The sequence below is a fragment of the Diadema setosum genome, chromosome 11, assembly GCF_964275005.1.
Source record: "Diadema setosum chromosome 11, eeDiaSeto1, whole genome shotgun sequence".
Lineage (NCBI taxonomy): Eukaryota > Metazoa > Echinodermata > Echinoidea > Diadematoida > Diadematidae > Diadema > Diadema setosum.
The window spans coordinates 39,645,917-39,654,864 of NC_092695.1; the positions used below are offsets into that span (position 1 = coordinate 39,645,917).

General features: G+C 39.5%; 1 long non-coding RNA gene across 1 annotated transcript; it reads left to right on the top strand.

Annotated features, from left to right (window-relative positions):
- Nucleotides 1-355: 355 nt before the first annotated feature.
- Nucleotides 356-4,460, top strand: LOC140235109 (uncharacterized). Its single transcript, XR_011901667.1, has 4 exons — nt 356-492; nt 2,664-2,931; nt 3,252-3,475; nt 3,995-4,460. It is a non-coding gene; the product is annotated as an uncharacterized lncRNA (long non-coding RNA).
- Nucleotides 4,461-8,948: the final 4,488 nt, after the last annotated feature.

Consider the following 8,948-nt stretch of genomic DNA (forward strand, 5'->3'; position numbering starts at 1 on the left):
TTCGGCGTGTAGTAATTGTGTACGATGAATGGGAGATCCGGGTTGTTGATATGAGGCTCGTTCGTACCAAAGATCACAACAAAAATATATTTCAAATCATATGGAGCACAAAAAATATTGAAACATTAAAAAAAAATTAATTTGCAATAAAAAAAGTTTTGAACATATATTTTTCTATTCAAAACCAAAAAATTAATGATTACAAGTTTTCTTGATAACAATGTAACGTAAGAGGTCATGTGCGTGTTGTTGTTGTCGCTGATTGAACCTTACGTGTATGTACTGCTGAACCGTTAGTCCGCGACCGCGCTCAAAAACCACACATACGGCTACGGCTACGATTTGCTGTTCATCATTTCAAACGCTCTTTCGTGATGATCTCTGACCGGAGACAAACATCTCGACGTACGAACCATCTGATATTTTCAGAAATGGCTAGCAAACGGCCCCTAAGAAAAAGAGGAACTGCTCCTTTGGGATTCTTCGAGGAAGGTTGGTCAACGTAACTTTTAATACATTATTAGTAGACCTAATCTTAGCTAAAATAATTACCACTGATACCATGCATGGATACCAGCGAGATTTGCATTGAATTGTCCCGACCGACCCGGGGCCGGCAGCGGCCCTGCCCCTGCTGTGCAAATTTCGCATGATCGTATCAAGTGGGGATAACCAGTCCAGTAGACTGTTCTGTATCTTAAAGTGTGACTGAGTCAGTGAGTGTGAGAGTATGACATGAGAGCTCAAGAGTTTGGAATGAGTTGTTCTAACTCGGCTACTGTAGTAGTGTATATGTTACTATGTACTGAACTGTTAGTGTTACTGTGTCACGTAAATTCTACAAGTTATCTACGGTAACTAGATTCTATACACAACCCAGTCGCTGTAGACAGTGTAGATCTACAATGTAGTATGGTTGGTTGGGACACCACCTATCGGCAGGGCACCTTCCCATCGGCACCCTGCGTATCATGGCTGTTTGCGTATAGAACGAAAAGGTACGCGCGGGATTAAGTGTCATGAGCTATAAAAACAATAAAATTATAAAAACGAAGAAACGAAAATCAAACTCAAACAAACCAAGCTAAAAATTACACATCCGCTCAGTAACGACGCATGGCTGTGAAATTCACGTGTATTACCTATGGCCTGTGAAATTCATGTGTATTACCTATGCTGTGAAATTCACGTGTATACAAGTACCTATGCCCGGAATGGAGGTTAGGGGGTGCCGATCGCAAGGTTCCCTTTTTAGCTGCGCGAAGAAAACGAAATGCACGCGCTAAAATTGCGCTATTTTAAAACGGAGATTCATAATCAACGTGACGGTCACGACATTCAAAACTGCAGTATTTATGGCATATTTGAGGTAAGAATTAGGCGGATTTGTGTTATATTTTTAGAATAAACAAGCTACAGATCCTTAGGGTGACGTTACGTGGTACCCCCAACCCTACTAGTAGCGACAGGCTATAATTTATTCGCACAGCGTACTCTAACAGCGTCTGGTCAGGCTAACAAGACGGTAGTCGGTAGTTCTAACAGTTAGGCGTAATCCCTAACAATGTTAGTAGGCATAGGCCTACCTCATATTGGGTGGTGATATCAGGTTCGGTGCAAGCTACATCAACAACACTCCCGCTCCATGCCGTACTACACCCGTTTGCGTGCGAAGTCGCGAGAGTACGCCCTCTTAGCTTCTGTACTCTTTTATTGTGTCTCAGCACTAACTTAAGCACTGGCAGCCACTGGCACTGGCGATAAAACTGAAGTGAACTTGAAGTCCGTAGGTGCTGGTAGGATGACCTCAAAAATATGTCATAAATTTCTGGTTGCTGGTGCTGGGCAAACTTGTGAAAGATTCGTCTGTCCGAAGGAGTCTTCTTTTATTTTTTTTTTGACGTTACTTATGGCTCTCTACCTCCGGACTATGTCTATAGGAGGGGATCCGTAAAGCCAGATGCAGTCTCTGCTCTGTGGAACATATCCCCGTCGACGAGATACAGACCAATCTTTCGGTCAAGTGCTGGGCTTGGTGTTGAAAGCAAAGAATGTCGTCTGCTGAACCTAGCTCCGCCATTTCGTAGTGTAAGAGTTAGGCCTGTAGCATGTACATTTTATGCTAATGCAATGGTCACCCATGCCACGAAACGTAGGCCCTACACGAGCATGTGGCTTCATAAATCTGAGCCTGGAAGCATAAAATTAAATATTAAGTTGTGTTTTGAAGAATGGTTGAAATTTGGGGCATTTTAGTCCGTCTTCCTCACTTTGTGTCTAAAAACTAAGCAGTCCTGCATCTTTTAATATTCGAGTGTAATCATGCGCCATCACTTTTCGTCGTGCGATTCTCACGGACCTTGCGATGCTGCGATTCCAACACCTATTGCTGGGGATCAATAACTTTGATAAGTATCGCTTAGTTAATCCGACCGTCGGTGTTGGAGCTCAGTTTAAGTCAGTCATTTGGGAGCTAGCACTAGCACTGATCTTGAAATCCCCCAATGGCAAAGGATGCTGTATTTTGTAATTTGTATGTTATACCAGTATATCATTCACCTAACGGATTGTTGTGTGATTTTTCTGGCAAACCTTATTTTTCTTCTCTCAATCATTAATAGGTGTATTATTGTTATGTCGTGTGTTTTTTTTTTCCTCATCAGAATCAAAGATTGACTGTGCAAGTGGCTGATGTGAGAAGGTGTTTCCATAGAAGACTTGCAGTCCATAGAAGACTTGAGGTCCATCCATGACCATTGATCGTGCTGTCCACTAGCTTGCTCCTTTCATGGGTACAAGTACATGATACACATGCAGCGCTGATTTACATCAATATGTGTACATGGCATCCTCCTGGCTGAATTCTGGTGCAAAGAAGTGGATCATCTGATGTCATGTTTTTTCCCGTTTGACCATGTCATCGAGGAGAAGGTATTCCTTTTTCTTTGTTTCTTTATTTCAACCCAGTATGGTTCATTAGGAATTTGAGCATATCGCTGTAACATACCCAAATTCTTGTGCAACATCCTCAAAAACCAGCAGCATGCTATGCGACATTGTAGAATATTTGGGAGTCTTTTATTCCAGCTGTCATTTGGGAGCTAGCACAAGCACCAAACTTTAAATCATCCAATGCTGTATTTTGTATGTTACATCATTTTCCTGTGTGATTTTTCTGCCTAACCTTATTTCACTTCTCTCAATCATCACTATTATCGTTATGTTGTGTTATCTTTTTTTTTCCTCATCAGAATCAATGATTGATTGTGCCAGTGGCTGACACGAGAAGGTTTCTCTATAGAAGACTTGAAGTCCACCCATGACCATCGATCAGGCTGTCCCCTAGCTAGCTCCTTTCATGGGTACAAGTACATGCAGTGCTGATACGTGTATGGCATCCTCCTGGCTGAATTCTGGTGCAGAGAAGTCCATCTACTGATGTCATACTTTCTCCCGCTTTTCCATGTCATCAAGGGTAAGATACTCCTCTTTCTTTCTTTCTTTGTTTCTTTCTTTTTTTCAACCCATTATTAGTGTAGTTCATGAGGAATTTGAGCATTACACTGCAGCATACCCAAATTCTTGTGCAACATCCTCAAATACCAGCAGCATGCTATGCAGCATCCTAAAATATTGGCAACCTGCTTAAAATAGAATGTGATCAATTTTTGAAAAACATCAAATTACTCTAGGCAATTTGTGCACAATACATGATATGGAATGTTGAACGTAATGGCTTCACCTGTATGTGGCACTTAGGGGTTAAAATGATTGTAAAAGTACACTGTATTTTAAACAGTAACTCTCCAGCACATTAGAGTGATGAAATGATGGCTAGGTGTACCACATCAATCTAATCCCATTCTTATGTTTTTTTGCAAGGTAACTATTCTGTGCAAGAATTTTGTGTGTTGAGTATTTGAAGTAGAGTTTAACACGTACTACATGTTATTATTATTTTTAAAAAATAATAGGGTAATGAATAAATTCTCAGTTCGTTGCAGGAGTGATCTTCCCCAAGAAAATTCTCACGGCTCACGGTTGCAAAAGAAGGACATCTCAAGGCTCCACAACGACAAAGGGCACACTAACCAAGCTATATCAAGACCTAGTTCCTGCGAAGCCTCATCCAGAAGTATCACCAAAGCTTACTGCTGGATAGTCTTGGACAGTAGAAGTACAAGGACAGTTTTCAAAGCATGTGAAGTGTGCATGTATGCTCTCATGTCAGGACTGTTGGTTGCTAGATAATTTTTTTTTTTTGATGCTGTTTTGTTCTGTTGTCCAGTGCTCCTGGTGTCACTTAAGTCCAAATTTGCATTATCTATACAAAGCTACTAATGATCATGTACATCAAACATGCACTAATATATGTACACTGTATTTAATTATCCAACTAATTCTTTGCAGGTGATATTCTTATAGTTTTAAATCATGTGACTGGCAATAAGCCATACCTACGTACAGTCAAGATGCTGCTTATGAAGCAATAAAAAGCTACTTTTCAATCGTAACAGCAAAGTGAGCAAATGTGCATTCTTATGTCTTATTTGTTGACTGAGGTTCAGTAAGAGTACATTTTCTTCATTGATTTGCTTACATAAACCTACAGTTTTGCAACTGGAAATAATGTGATATTTGTATGATACTTTGACTTCTCACACCCAGCTGCTGAAAAATAACTTTTGAATGTATAATCATAATTGACTGTTTCTACCCTTGTGTACTTTCTTATTCTAAAGGTGCCTAGACCCGGTAGTTGCTGCAGCGCTTTTGGATGAGAGTTCCGATCACCATTAGCATTGATACAAAGACTGCCGAAATTGAGCTGTCGTCAACGGTAAAGCGCGTAGGTGTTGCTAGGTAATGTTGCCTTCATTGTCTTCTCTGCGTGTCAGACAGTCCGTAGAATTTGAATGCCAGGGTGCATGCTTCTTTGTTTGACTTCAGAGAAAAAAATATTAAAGCTGTCATCAGCAGTGGATTGGACTTCTTCGGACTCATGGAAATGGGTCAAAGCGTAAGCGCTAACGATAAAGAGGAGTCGATAGCATAGGTCTCTCAAGGAAGCTTGTGCCGTGCGCCGTGTACGCAAGCAAACCACCGGGTCTATGTGCCTTTAAATGCTAATGACAGTACAGTCAACTCCTGTCAGTCAGCTTTGACTGAAAAAGCGCATCAAATTGGGCAATGTTTGACTTCTGCATGTTCAGAGGAATACACATGACTAGGCCATAAAAATTGGGACTTATTGGTTTCCTCAATTTGGCCATAGTGTATTCGATATACATGTATGTTTTGGGGAGAGCTTTGGCTGTGTGAAAGTCAATGCTGGTAAGAGCATCGACCTACATGTACTCGTTGCTACATATAGCTTCTTTTATTAAACAGTGAATCAATTAACACTTACAATCTGCACCCATCCACCAACACACACATGGAAGTCAGTTTTTAAATACAGCTGTACATATTTTTTAGACTATAGCTAGAAGGAAAATACATGTAATAGAGAATTGGTTTTCTCCTGTTTCAGAGTCCAGGTTCATATACATGTTTACAAATGTACTGTATCACAATACATATGTATAGGAATTGTAAGAATTATTATTCTGCTCCAGGTAATTTACTGAAAATATTTTTATTTCATCACTTTATGTGAAGACTACTGTGCTATTTATTGATCATTATTCATCAAATAGCAAAGCAATTGTGGAAAAATATATTTCTCCAACCAATTTTCCCCATGGTTTCTCTAAGTACTTGTGAAATACAACTGTAGTTTAAAATAGATTTTTCTACGATATTGCACTGTGGTTAAATAGTGGGTTTACTATGTACAATGGATCATGGTTGTATCGTGATTTGGGTTGTAATTCTGTGGTTTGGCAGCTGTAAAACCATGTTTTCATCTTTTCCTAACCAAACTTTCACCTTTACCTAACCATGGTTTTACACTTCCTTAACCATGGTTTCACTTCTTCGTAACCATGGTTTGGGCACGGTAGAAACACAAGTTAGCGACCATGGTAAAACCACAGTAATGTCATGGTAAGTGCGTTCCAATTTACCACCTTTAAACCATGGTTACCATGGTTAACCCATGCTAAACCTATGGTTTAACCGTGGTTACCATGGTTTGACAATAGTGCACCATTGTTTAACTATGGTTAAACTATGGTTTAACACTAGTGCACCATGGTTTGACCATAATTAAACCATATTGCCCTATGGTTAAACCATGAGTTTATCATGGTTTCATCTTTTCCTAACCGTAGTTTCACCATTTCCTAACCGTGGTTTCACCATTTCCTAACCATGGTTTCACTTTTTCTTAACCATGGTTTTGGCTTGGTAGAAACACAGTAGTGACCATGGTAATACCACAGTAATGTCATGGTAAGTGCGTTCCAATTTACCACCTTTAAACCATGGTTACCATGGTTAGCTTATGCTAAACCTATGGTTTAACCATGGCTACCATGGTTTAACCATAGTGCGCCATTGTTTAACTATGGTTGAACTATGGTTAAACACTAGTGCACCATGGTTTGACCATATTTAAACCATATTGCACTATGGTTAAACCATAAGTTTGCCATGGTTTCATCTTTTCCTAACCATAGTTTCACCATTTCCTAACCATGGTTTCACACTTCCTTAACCATGGTTTTACTTTTTCTTAACCATGGTTTTGGTACTGTAGAACCACAGTAGTGACCATGGTAATACCACAGTAATGTCATGGTAAGTGCGTTCCAATTTACCACCTTTAAACCATGGTTACCATGGTTAACCCATGCTAAACCTATGGTTTAACCGTAGATACCATGGTTTAACCATAGTGCACTATTGTTTAACTATTGTTAAACTATGGTTAAACATTAGTGCACCATGGTTTGACCATGATCAAACCATATTGCACTATGGTTAAACCATGGATGGATCCAATGTAAAACCATGGTTATGCTTCATAGTCAAACCATGGTATTTTTTTACAAGGGATTATTACATTGTATTACCCTAGCGTTGCCAAATACCCATTCATACACCTGGGTCGAAAGGGACAAGGTGGGTAAAATCATCTTGTTCAAGGACGTAAGCACTGGGCGGGATTCGGAGTCGGGAGTTTTATCCACTACAACTATAGTAGGCCTGTGCCACGGTGCCCCCAGACAATACGAGTATACATATACATTGTATATACTTGTTAATACATACACGTATATCTATATCTATATCTATATCTATATCTATATCTATATATCTATATCTATAACTATATTGAGTAGGTTGTCCACGTGTTGGCATGATAATAAGATAAAAAAATAAAACTGGAACAATTTTCATGCTGTATTCACCAACGGTTTATTTCTGTAATGCACACAAATTTTCGAGCAAGAGCGACTCGCTCTTTCTCAAGTGTTGATACTGAGAGAACAATAACAAAAATCTTTATTTTTGTTTGAGAAACCTCTTATGAAATATGAAAGAGCATGTAATTCCATGAGGAATTCAATGTTTATTTGATGAAATTTGGTTTTGAAATGGCTGAGATATCCAAAACAGAGCGATTCTAGTATATGTAAGTACGGTGGGACCCACACTTTATTACGATCGCTTTGTTTTACCTTGTTTTTGGATATTTCAGTCATTTCAAGCCCGATTTTCATCAAATAAACTTTGAATTCCTCTTAAAATGGTATGCTCTATACTACATGTATTTCACAAGTGTTTACTTGGTATCTCGCAAAAAGTTAAAAGCCCAATAAGTTTATTTGCATCTCCACCAATACTGTACCATCCCTTAATTTATCAGGTTAAATATTCTTGTTTTTATGTATAGAGGTATGCTCCCTGGTATGTTCCAAACAAACTTATTTTCACATGTATTCCAGGGCCGCGGAACGTTTTTCAGTGTGTGTGTGTGTGGGGGGGGGGGGGGTGTCCCCCATCCCACGGTGAGAACTTTTTGGATTTTGATGTTGTAAATGGTACAATTTGATGCACGTTTTTGCATGTTTTATCGACTTGAAACGGCTCCACTTGTTTAAGGTAAGGATATTTTGATGTGGATTATTATTGAACAATATTTGCCTATAAAGTGGTACATTTAAATAAACTTCTTGTATTAATAATTCTTACAATGAATTTCATGAACGCTGTCTGTTAAGCAATCAAAAAGAAAAGGTATGCACACGAGGGTGTACATAAGGGATATTTCTCCTCCCACACGAAGGTGATGTTACATTTTCAGAAAATTGAGATATCTCGTATACGCATATTGATGGAATATTTGGGAAATAAAAAAAAATGATTGCGGGAACTGAGAGAGGATAGGGTTGATTAAAAGGGGATATTCCTGTTGTACATGAGGGAACTATTGATTTTTCGGAATGTAAGTGATAAGTCTTGTGCACTCAGAATTATTCAGAATCTTGGGGGGGGGGGGGTGGCGACCGCCCCATAGCGCCCCCCCCCCCCCCACCCCCCCCCCCCCCCCCCCCCCCGCCCTTTTTACTATGCCGGTGCTTAGACGGGAACTTTATAAGGGCGGAATCTTTGGATATTCAAATTCATGATGGGTGTTGTGATTTTTTCCCTGATTTTTTCCCTTTTTTCTTTTTTTTTTCACGAACAAAAAGTGTGTGTGTGTGTGTGTGTGTGGGGAGAAGGATGCAGCCCCCCCCCCCCCCCCCCCCCCCCCCCGGTTCCGCGGCCCCTGTATTCCACTTGTTCTCGAAGTAATTTATGGTATCCTGATACTCGCTTGACTGTACATAATATACACTTAGCGCAAAAAAAAAGAGAAGAAAGTTAACACTTTTTCAAGTTAATATTTCTCACAGAATATTTGGCCAGATATTAATATCTTATACAATGTACATAATTATTATATCATGTTAAAGGCTATCACCCTGGGAGGTCAATAAAAAGGGAAACTTTACGCA